We start from the raw sequence: 11,992 nt of genomic DNA on the forward strand, positions 1-11,992 counted from the left end.
CCCCCCTCCTCCTCTACCTCCCCTTGCCCTCCTTTTCCTCTCCCTCCTCCTCATCTTTTTGTACTTCCACAATATTTTTTAGATTTTTGAGACAGGATTTCACTAAGTTGCTAAGTAGCCTGGGCTACTATTTTGATCCTTTTGATTCAGGTTCCCACAGTGCTGGGATTACAAGTGTGGGACACCCTACTTGGCTTCTTTAGCTTTTTTCTTTAAAATTGTATCTCAGAGAACCTCATATATTGTTCAATGATCTGTGCACCTAGGAAGAATGCCTTTTATGTACCTCATGAGTGGTTCTACCTTGAGTTGTCACTTTCTTCCACTTTTGATTATGATTTTGAAGCTGAACTGCAGAGCCTAAGAGGACAAAGATAGCCTTGATATATCCAATGAAAAAATGAGGGAACTTCCAGGATTTTCTGTGGCTCCCTTCTGAGGCAGCAAGGATCCCCCGTACCTCTTCTTTCTCTTTTCCTCTGCCCTTTTGATCTTCTTCCCCCGCTACCACCACCTTCTTTCCTTTCCCTTCCTCTCATCTCTAGGGCCCCACTTCTCTCTGAGTATTACAACTACTACAGAGAACATGAACTAGAGGATGTTCACGCGAACATCTGAAACAGAAGCCCAGGGGCTTTCCACCTCAAGGTTCCTGGGAACAGCCTCCTTCTGATCATGTTTTCAGTGATTTTGGAAGCATCCGGCTGTGGGTTCTCAAGAAAAAATAAGAAAATATGGACATTAAAATGACATGAAAGATGATACAATAAGAGTATGAGACAAAATAGGAGCTGGCTTGCATGCAAAATGTTGGAATTGGAAGGAAGGCTAGTAGCTGCTATTTCCTTTTATGATGTTGCTATGACCAGAGTTATAAGACAAAAGATCATGGGAGGTAGAGTGAAGGTTATCATTAATATAAAGCTGATATTGAATGCTGTGTCACAGTCCAATGGGCTTGTCAATTTTGTCCCCATTGGGCACAGCCTGTAGGGAAGGAAATGAATCACAGATATCTATGGTGCAGTGTGGAAGAAGAAAGAGAAGAGATCGTATCTTCCATGTCTAGGGCTTTGAATGTATTACCTTCACCCAATAAGGAAATGTAGACCAACTTCTGTTGCTCACCAACAAAGGAATTTACAGTACCTTTCAGGGAAAGATTAAGAGCTGAGCAAGAGAACAAAAGGGTAAATTCCTCTACTGGAAGTCCTTTAATATTCCATTTTCTTCTGTTAATCCAGTTGGCCTAGCTATCAAATTTATGCTAAATAACAGAGGCAGTTACTTTTCTCAGGATAGGGCTACTCGGCTCTATCAGCGCATTACTGCTTCTGCCTCCTAAGATGCTGCTTCTCCAGTACAAATCATTGTTTCTAGAAGAATCCTTCTAAGTCTGTAATATTTTTCTTACATAAGGCTCTAGAAAGAGTCAAAACAAAATGTTCTACAAATTGTATCCCATGGCCAGTGTGTTCCCAAAACCAAACTTTTTGTTTGCTGTGTCATTCCCCAATCCATATTATTTCTAGCCACATTATTCAGCACAGGCTCTGTATCAAGATAAACTGATAACATGAAGAGGCTGATTTAGCAGAGATATCTCAGTTTGGGATACACACAGTTCTTTCATTTTGATATTCCAAGGAAGAAAAATTAAAGATTAAATTATCTTGCAAGTTAAAATCCAACTACCATTACAGACCAAAAGAAGTAAGGCACAAGAAGCAATTCACTTGGTTCTGAAGGTTAAAAAGAAGTTAGAAATACATCTTGCCTATTCTCAACTTATTTCATATCAGCTAGATGGACTTTTGATACCAGGTGGAGTTGATGTTTTGTTTTATTTCCCTGCAAATTTGTATTTAGAGGAATATAGTTACTTCAAAATAAATTAGTTAAGTGCTATGTCACTTTATGCCTTGTGTCTTTAAAGTTTATCACAATACTGGCCCAAAGTATGACAACAAAATAACCAACACTTATCTTTCTCAAGTTTATTTCAGATAAAACATGTTCCTGAAAAGTACTGTGTCAGAAGACACAAAACCTAGAGAAGAAATGGGATGTTTGACTCACATAGTCACAGGCATGTGCGCTATAGTACAGGCATATCTGTTGCTTACCTATGTTGGAAATTGGGCAAATATACAGGTGCATAAGCAGAGAAAATCTATCAGAATAGATTTATGATCTTGATCCAATGCTCCCAGATAAATTCCTGAAAGACCACTTTCTCTAGAAAGAAATGTTGAAAAAAGATGAAAATAGATGTCACCAACACCTACCTTACATACCTACTGGTGGTTGTAAGTTTTCTGGTAGCATTAGCCTAACAATGGAACATATAAAATCTTTTTTTTTTTCCCTCACAAGTGGTAGTACATTATCCATGCATTTAGATTGTGAAGGTTGAAATAACAAGTGATGTCAATGGAAAAATTATGGATGTTCATGATCAAAGTTCTTCAGAGAAGATTCTGAACATGGAGAAATATGATTTGTCTGCCTTTTCCATAGCGATTATCATACAATGAAAATTAAGTTAAATGAGGTAAGAACAACCAATTTCTCAAGAAATGCTTCATCCATCTCCTTTGGGAGATAATTGTAAGGAAATTGTCATTTATCAGTTACTTGACATTAGTTAACTATAGATATGTGCTGTGTACATTTCTTTTCCATAGTAATCTTTTGATGATAAGTGCCATGCCATCTTTCTGTTTCAGAAGAAGACCTGTGGCCCAGAGAGGCATAGCATTCTGCCTAAGTGGCCAGACTGTGCAGACAGCTCAGATGAGGCCCACTTTGGCTCCAAGCAGAACATTGACTGATGGGTCTTCCCTAGGATCCAAACTCTTCCATTCTTTTCTCAGCTGCAACTGGTAATGTGTATTGATTAAAGTTACAGATTATTTGGGACTTAAATAAAAGGAATAGCTAAATGTGACTTAGATGATATGAGCATGAAATTATCTCACACTGGAAGAATTCTTGAGCCCCAAATTGAGGTTAAATGGGGGTCTTGTGCAGTGGTGGCATTAATGTCACAGATCGGAGGCTTGGTGAGTTGATTTGCCAACTCAGCATGCTGGCTACTTGTTTTCATACTTGATTCCACATGGTTAAAGCCACACTCATTTTTATTTAACTGAGGCCTCAAGATGAAAGAACAGTTCTCCTTGCTATCTTTTTATGTTTCTCAAAGAGAAAAAGTTTTTGTCAGGAAGCTCCCGTGGTCATTTTCCTATCTTCAGGCCAATCATTGCCAGTAAAGAGGACATGAGTCACCAGCCTTGGCTATGAATTTATTAGCTAACATCAGATCGTATCCACCAGAGTGGGGCATTTTCCCAAGCAAACAAAAATATAACATCCCTTCTGTATGGAGTAGAGAAACATCTTGCTAGGAAGTAGTGTTTGCCATAAATATTAATACACAGGAAGTTTCATCCTTGAATCATTTTTGATACTGTTCTTGATGCTTGATGCATACTCTAGTTTCTGCAGATGAATAAGCAAGTATTTGAGACTAAATTTCCATGGTTCAAAACAATTGATGAATATGCTTCTGGGTGGTTGAGTACATTTAAATTAAGAATGATGAAATTAGATGAATCTGATACATGATTGAGTTCTCCTATCATAAAAATATTCCAGTTTTGCTATCCTGACCTTCTGTATATTTCACTTTTCTTTTGCTGGAACAAAATATACAAAATCCACAACTTAAGTAAGAAGAGGTTTATTTCGGATCATGGTTTCAGTCCATGACTGGCTGTCTCCAAGGCAGCAGAAACGATATAGCTGAAAGGCATGGTCGAGGAAAACTTCAACTCATGGCAGCTGAGGAGCAGAGAGAGAAGGGAGGAACTATGTACAAGAATATGCCTCTCTGGATCATGCCACCAGTGACTGGCCTGTTCGAACCAGGTTGCAACAGCACATCCAGCTGTAAATTTATGAATGGATTAATCCACTGACCATATAGCACCCCATGGTCCAATCACCTTCCAATGCCCCACCTCTAAATACATGAGAATTCTGATGAACATTTTTTATATAAACCATAATCCCTCCACACTCATGGCATATGGAGTTCAGATTGGTTTTGTGAAAATCATTTAATGATCTGTAGGACTCTCTTTCTGGTAGTGGGGACCTGCAAGAGCAGCTGTACATATAAGCAGATTATATTTGAGTAGCACTATTTTCAGAAAACAGAAGTTTTCATTGTATTCTTTACTTCCTCAATTAGACATGAAGAGAGATGTTTGATGTGAAAAGATAACATTTAATGTTTCTTGTTTTTGTTGTCGTGTACCTAAAAGACACTTTTTTTTTTTTTTTTTTTTTTTTTTTAGACAGGGTCTCACTTTGTAGTTGAGATTGACCTGGAACTCACTATGTAGCCCAGGCTGGTCGCGAACTCACAGCGATCCTCGTGCCTCAGCCTCCCAAATGCTGAGATTACAGGTGTGTGCCACTATGCCCAGCCTAAAAGACGCTTTTGAGTGTGACACTAAAGAACATTTATAATGGACATAATAAAAGCCTTATCTTACAGAGTTACCTGGAAGACAACCTAAATATAGCAAAGTAAAGAAAATACTTCTGAAGGCATAAATATTCAATTAAATGCTGCATAATAGGATTATGAATATTATTAATGCAATTCTGACTGACTTAATGCCAAGTAATAATAATATTTGGTAATAATATCTTGAGCAAATTATCATAATATGTCTAGTTTCTTCCCTACATATAAAACAAAATGAATGATAGCTACTTTTAAAATTGTTGTGGGAATACTATAAAAAATGTCCTTTCCGTTGAAGTACAAAAAGCAATATGGATATTTAATCTAAAAGGAATCTATTATGAAAGTAATTTAAGATTTGGTGTGTAAATTGAAACTTACAGAAAATGAGAAAGAGGGTGCAAGAGAGAAGAAAGGTATGCAGAGTTGAGGATTTCAAAGACAGAGACCCTGTTAGCAGAGTGCTGGCCTGTGAGAGATTTTGTCCAAGGAGATGACAAGCCCCCAGCAGGGCTGGAATCCAATTCACTGGGTGCTCTGGACCCATGCTGTTAAGTACAATGAGTAGTATCAGTAAGCATTCATTGAAGGGATTGATAAATTCATTCTTGGAAGAAATGCACTCTGGAAATTCAACCATCAAAATAGACGATTAAGATAAAGTGCTAAGAAACAGAAAATTTAAAAAAATGAGAATAAAACTATTTTAGGATTCTAAAGCAAAAGCCCACTATAATGGCTTCTTATCTCTCCCTGGCAAGTGCTGACAATTTTCTGGGGAAATCCGTGAACCTCTTTATTTGCAAGGTATGTGGGGTGGCAAAACAGATTATCATTGACAATGAGCCCTAGGTTAGGGGTCTATCAAGTGGTGACATTGCTTGGAACTGAAGAAACCAAACCAGTCTTCTGCTTCAAAGGGCAAGTGTAGGTCCATCAGGAGAAAGAGAGCTGAACAGTCAAAAGGTAAGAAGTTAAGGTTAAGGTAAAAAGAAACAGACCAAGATTATTTCAATAATCAGCACTGGGATGGCCGAAGATTATGATTGGATGCTGAACTGACCTAGCCTGGAATAAATGTTCTTGTTTGGTGATTCAAACAATTATTAGATTGATTTAATGAAAGTATGTGCATGTGTTTGAATCTTACTGTTGCATAAAGGCATTCAAAAATGGAATTTTGTACCCATATTCTAAGACTTCTTGGCCAAGTAAAAACACTATTAGATTTATTTCTGTTCATAAGACTGTGTTTTCCCACACTGAAATGGTTGCTGATCTGCTTCTAGAAAAATGAGTTCCTCAAAAATGGCACCATGAAACTTTGCCTCCTGGGTGTTACATAGGCCTTGAATTTAGTCCTTTGCTGAGAGAAAGTGTAGATTTGGGGAATATTCATATTATATTCATAAAATTGATTTGTCACTGTAACAACTGCCCTACAGTACATCACAATGATCTGACATGAATATAGATAGAAGTCTTCAACTCTATGTTATGGGTAGGAGATCCCAGTTATTCCAACAGTGGAAGCATTCTGGGTGTGGACCACAGGGCTGGAGTTTCAGTCTGCATATCTGTACATCACTATCATCATCATCATTGCTATTTCTTTACATGTGACAAAGATTAAACATGGTGTCTGGCTACATTAGAGGGTAAAAATCCTTGCATTTCTTCCCTGATCGAGATGTTTTCTGGTCTCTGTTCCAGTTTAGTCTGGATGTGGAACTTGAAATTCACTGAATATCGTAAAAGGAAAATGCTGTCTTAGACAAAGATCATTCAAATTGTAAAACAAATAAATAACAAACACAATAAATGCAAAGGCAATTACTTCATTTTCTAAATTAGCACAACAAGGCTGAAAAAGTCTACATAATCTTTATAAGTCTCCCCAGCTCTTGGGAGAGGAGGAACTTCAGTTTAGATGAATGTTCTACTATGAATGCAAATTCCACTCTCAGTTTATAAGACTGTAAAGTTAGGTAGCAAATGGAATACCATTTGGATATTTAATAGTTAATAAGAGTGAAGATGGTCAATGTTCATTAGACATTGTCATATGAATTTCAGTCAGGCATTTCGCAAGATTATAAAGAAAGCTATATTTAGAGAACAGCTCTGGGTAAAGGACATTCATGAATGGACTGGAGCCCAGCTGGAAGCTTTTTGGAATTGGTAAAGGACTGGAGCCTGGATTCTGTTCTGTTGGATAACTTGTCACATTAAAGGAAGTTACAGTGGTCAGACACGTGATCTAAAAAGTCCTGAGAGTCTAGGGTAAAATAAAATTTAGTGAAGACTAATGAAAGGCCTCTCTCAGGTCCAAAAACCACAGAGTGTTAAAAGATATGCTTTAGAGTGGTTCTCAAAGTACCATTTCAAAAGAAAGAGGCTTTGAATGACAGGCTAGATCACACTGAAGGTACTTGGGACAATTCTAGATACACCTTTGTCTTAGTTACTTTCTCATTACTAGAGCAAAATGCATGACAGTCACAAGTTAAAAGAGGAAAGGTTTATTTTAGTTCAGTTTGTAGGGGTTTCAGTCCATAGTCAGAAGACTCCTAGGTAGGGCAGCATGGTAGAGGGGCATAGCAGAGGAGAAGTAGTTCATGACATGTCAAGCAGGAGGCAGCAAGCAGCAGACCTTCTTTTCCCTTTTTATTCCTTTCAGGACAAGCCTATTGAGTTGTGGCACCCAGACCTAGAGGAAACTTCCCTCTAGATGAGGGAACTAGATGCTAATCCAATCAGTGAATCAATTCAGTTATCGTGCCCTTAACCTAGTATCACACACCCATGATCCAGCTGCCTCCCTAAATCTCCACTTAAGCACTTAAGGATTTAGGCAGGATATCTAGATATAAGCCATAACAAACCTTTAAGAAGAAATATCTTAAACAAACTGAAGAATAATGAAAGCAAAGCAGCCAGGAGATAGAAGACTTCAAAGCGTATCACATTGTTCTTGAAGCTTCAGATATGTGGAAAAAAAGACTCAGGCCAGACAAGGCAAATGTCATCCAGAACCCCAGGCCTGTCATGTACAAGAGATTTAACTTTTCATCTATGGCTAGAAGGCAGAAGTTAAAGGTGTGTATAGATGTGAAAGCAACCATTTCAGCAAGTAAATAATGAATAACTTTAGATGGTAGTGCTGCTGGAAGATGAGGAAGTAGAAGCTAGATGATCAGTTTAAAGATGTTTCCAGTATCAATGAGTATTTTCCAACTCTGAGATTTTGCATTTCAAAGATTTCTCCCTTGTTCTTCAAATATTCACTGTGTAATCATTACTACCCTCAATTTTATATGGGGGCTCAAGGTTGGAAACCATTCCTCTGACATGATTAAAATGATTTTGAAGCTTTAAGGCAGAGTTCAACCAGAGTTTATCTTGCAGACTGATTTAATAGGTGAGAGCCAGAAACTCACAAATGTCATATGCAAATTTGTTCCAAATGAGCTCTAAATGTGGACTTGGAGCTAATTTCTCTAGCACTTGTTTTAGTGGAGATGCAACATCAGCCAAACATATTTTAAAATGAGGAGGATGTTGTTTTAGCATCATATTCAGAAAAGTGAGTACTGGTGTGCAAGCAACTTGGAAAAGATCAGTTGATCTGAAGTTCTGAGTGAGAAAAGAGAAGATTGGCTGCACCATTATTAAGACATAATAAAATTGAGAAATTAATCAGTGCTAAATCACATATTGCACTGAATTTCAATGTGGCTTATTTAAAAAATAAACGTTGATCATATATCTACATGGGATGATCAAAATATATGGTAGATTTTAACTTTTAAAAATTTATTACATTAAAAGACACATTGCCATGGGTCCCGCTCAAAATACTCCAGGCTTCCAAAGTGTGGATCCCATCATTTTTCCACTTTCTGAAGCAGTGCTGGAAGTCCTTTTTCGTGAAGGTCTTTAGAAGGTATAATAAAATATGCAGTAAATGGTGCTGCCAAGTATCATCCAACAGAAAGACAAGCTCATCAACAACATTACAATGTCTTCATCCACCTTATTCATTGAATGTGGCACCATGTGACTTGTAACTCTTCTGCATAGTCAAAATGACCATGATAGGTAGTCGTTTAGAATCCATTCAGAACATCGAGGCAGCCACAACAGTGCAACTAAAGACAAGCACAAAGGAAGACTTGCAGAACTGCTTTAGAAAGTGGCAGGAATGATTGGATAAGTGTGTTCAAACTGTGGGGAAATATTTAGAGGGAGATTCATGGCAATGTGTATTTTACTGTAGTATTTTTAAGAAAGGAGGCATTCACCAAATTTTTTATCACACCATGTGTATTGTACAGATACAAAACTTTATAAATCAAAACTGTAAAAGCAACGTTAAGGAACCAGTGCTTAGATCAAAAGACACTAAACACAAACTTTTCCATATTCCAGGCCCTGTTCCCCACTCCCCTCAAGAGTTCCCAGTGGTTATCACTTGCCTGACTTTCAGTGTCATAAATCAGTTTTGCCTGTACTTAAACTGCATACAAATGTCACCACATGGTGAACTCTTTGTTGTCTAGCTTCTTTTTCTCAATATGAAATTTATAAGTGTTTTTCCATGTTGCTTCATTTCACTCATTTTCATTGTTGTAGACCAACTCCATACAGCCCACTTGAATAGCTGATTCACATCAAGGATGTCTCTAGATTTGGTTTGATATACATGCTGGTGTTACGAATAATCTTGTAACTTCTTTGGCATCTATACATACACATATTTTGTTGTATATATATCCAAAAATGGAGTTACTGGATCACGACTTACATGAATATTTAGACTTAAATGTAAAGCATTATTTGTGACACTCTTCCACTCTTCCCAGAAGCATATGAAAATTCTATTTGCACCACATCCTCTCCAAGACTTGGTATTGAGAGTCTTTCTAATTTTAGCCTTAGTAAGCAACATTGTATGTGGGAAATCTTCTTTTGCAAGTTGCCTATTCATGTATTTTGTATACACTAATTTTATTAAATTATCTTTTTCTTATTCATATGCATTTGATATAGGTCTTTTGCCAGTTACATGAACTACAAATATCTACTCCCTGCCATGGTTTGTCATTTAATGAGTTTCATATTTTTCTTCATTATCATGTAGATGTCTTATTTAACTTTTCATATTTATGTCAACAGTCTTATCTAGAACTCACTTTGTTATGGTGCAAGATGAAATCTCAACTCATTTCCTCCCTTTTAGAAATTTAATTTAACAAGTTGATATACATGTAATAAGTATAAAAGGCTATAGAAAAGCGCTTGTTAGAAAGAGGCTATTTTATTTTGTTATTCTTATATTTTATACAAAATGATGAAACCCAGAAATCAATAATTTACTAGTCCTAAAAACTTGAATTTTTATGAAGGTAACCAACGTAATCCCTCAGCAATTTCTCAAATTCTGAACAGTAAAATTTATTGAACTCTACTCTCAGAAAGTTTGCTTGATCCATCACTATTTATTGCCCAGCACCACTTTTTTCTTTTCCTATTTCTTTCTATTCTTTCATTTTCCTTGTCCTTATTTTTGTTGTAGCTGTTTTGGTTGTTTTATTTTTTTATTTAATTAATTAATTTATTTACTTGGTACTGGGGATAGAACTCTGGACCTTGCATTACAAAGGAAGGAGGTGGTGGCACCATTGAGCTAAATCCCCAGCCCTTTCTTGTCCTTATGGTCCTCGCTCTAACTCTCCCTCTCCCCACTGGTCAGCATTGCCACCATTTTTGTAAACTGAGAGTTTGTGTACATATGGATCAGTTTATGGACTATACATTGTTCTACAGCCAGTTTTTCTAAAATTGTGCCAAGATCTTTCCATATTAATTATTTTAGATTTAAAACTAATCTTGATATATGGTAATTTAATCTTTCAAATATGTTCCTTTCATTATTTTGGACATCTTAGATCCTTACATTACCATATAGAAGTGTGAAACAGCCTGTCAATTTCAAAAAACAGACAAACTAAACAAAACACTTGGAATTTTTATTAGAAATGAATAGACCATGGGTAATTTTGGAGACAGCTAACATTTTCATAACACTAAATTTTTTTCTCTGAAAGCAGTGCATAAATTTCTGTTTATTGAGATATTTCAATATTTTAAATTGTTCTACATTACAGATTCATCTGTCACTGTTAAATGTATCCCCAGGTGCTTAGTTTTTCTTTTGATACTAATGTGAATAGTTTTAGTTTAAATTTATTCTCTTTTGTGTTGTGAGTGTGAAAAGAAGTTGATTTTTTTTTTCAGAAAGCCTACCCTATAATGATTTTTCTTTTGATATTTGTTGACATTTGATTTAAACCTGCCACTGGGTCAATTTAAGTTGTTCCTCTCAAGTGAATTCATGTGAATTTCATGGTTGTAAGTTATGTATAGTAGGTCAAGCTTATTGGTTGTGCTGTTTAAATCTACCTTGCCTATACTAAATTTTTGTGAGCTTGTTATAGAAGTTACTGAAACAAGTTTGTTAAATTCTCCCACTATAAAAATGGATTTGCTAATTTTGTCCTTTAGTGGTGGATTATGTGGCTTAATATATTTTGAAGCTGCATTATTAAGTGCAACAAATTCAGAATTGTAATGCCCTAGCAAGATTGCCTCTTATTTTAATGAAATATCCCTTATAAGTCCCTTATATTTTGGCTTTAATATCTAATTTTTGACACACCCACACACATATACACCTTACACTGCCACTTTTAAAAACTAATTTTCCATGACGCTTTTTTTTTTTTTTTTGCTTTTACTTCAGAGTTTTTGTATTACTAAGTTTTTGGTACGTCTCTTTTAATCAACACAGAACTGAACTTAGTTTTTGTCAATTGTTGTAGCCTGAAACACTTTATTTTTGACTGTTCAGAGCAGTCAGATATTATGGTTGTACTTTGAGTTTTAAAGTTACCCTTTTACTCTTTGTTTTCGACTTGTTGACCCTTTGTATATAACATTTTCTCTACTTTTTATCATATTTTTTTGATTTTTTTGTTATATTTTTGGATTTTTTGGATCTCTTCACTTCTTTCTTTCTTTTTTTCTGTTTGCTCTTGCTCTTTATTTGTTATTTTGTTATACTTTCAATTCTTTCTAGTCTTTCATTTTCCAGAGGTTACAGTGAGCATTTTTGACTGATTAAAGGCTAGCATGAATCAGTAGATTTACTATCTCCAAGGAGTTTGGGAACGCTCTGATTCCACTGACCTCTCTTCCAAGCTGTGCCCTACACCAATCATGCATTTTTTTTTTCTGCCTGTATTTGAAACCCTGCTCGGTGTCAGCATTGTTGCCATCCCACATCATGGCTGCTTTCTCAGGTGTACCCACCTACTGGCTCTCTCATTGCTCTTCAAAGCCACATGAATCACTTCTCGAACCACTTTGCTCCTTTCAAACTGTTCTGTG

Source organism: Fukomys damarensis, unplaced genomic scaffold (assembly GCF_012274545.1).
Source record: "Fukomys damarensis isolate Sample0158 unplaced genomic scaffold, DMR_v1.0_HiC HiC_scaffold_17, whole genome shotgun sequence".
NCBI lineage: Eukaryota > Metazoa > Chordata > Mammalia > Rodentia > Bathyergidae > Fukomys > Fukomys damarensis.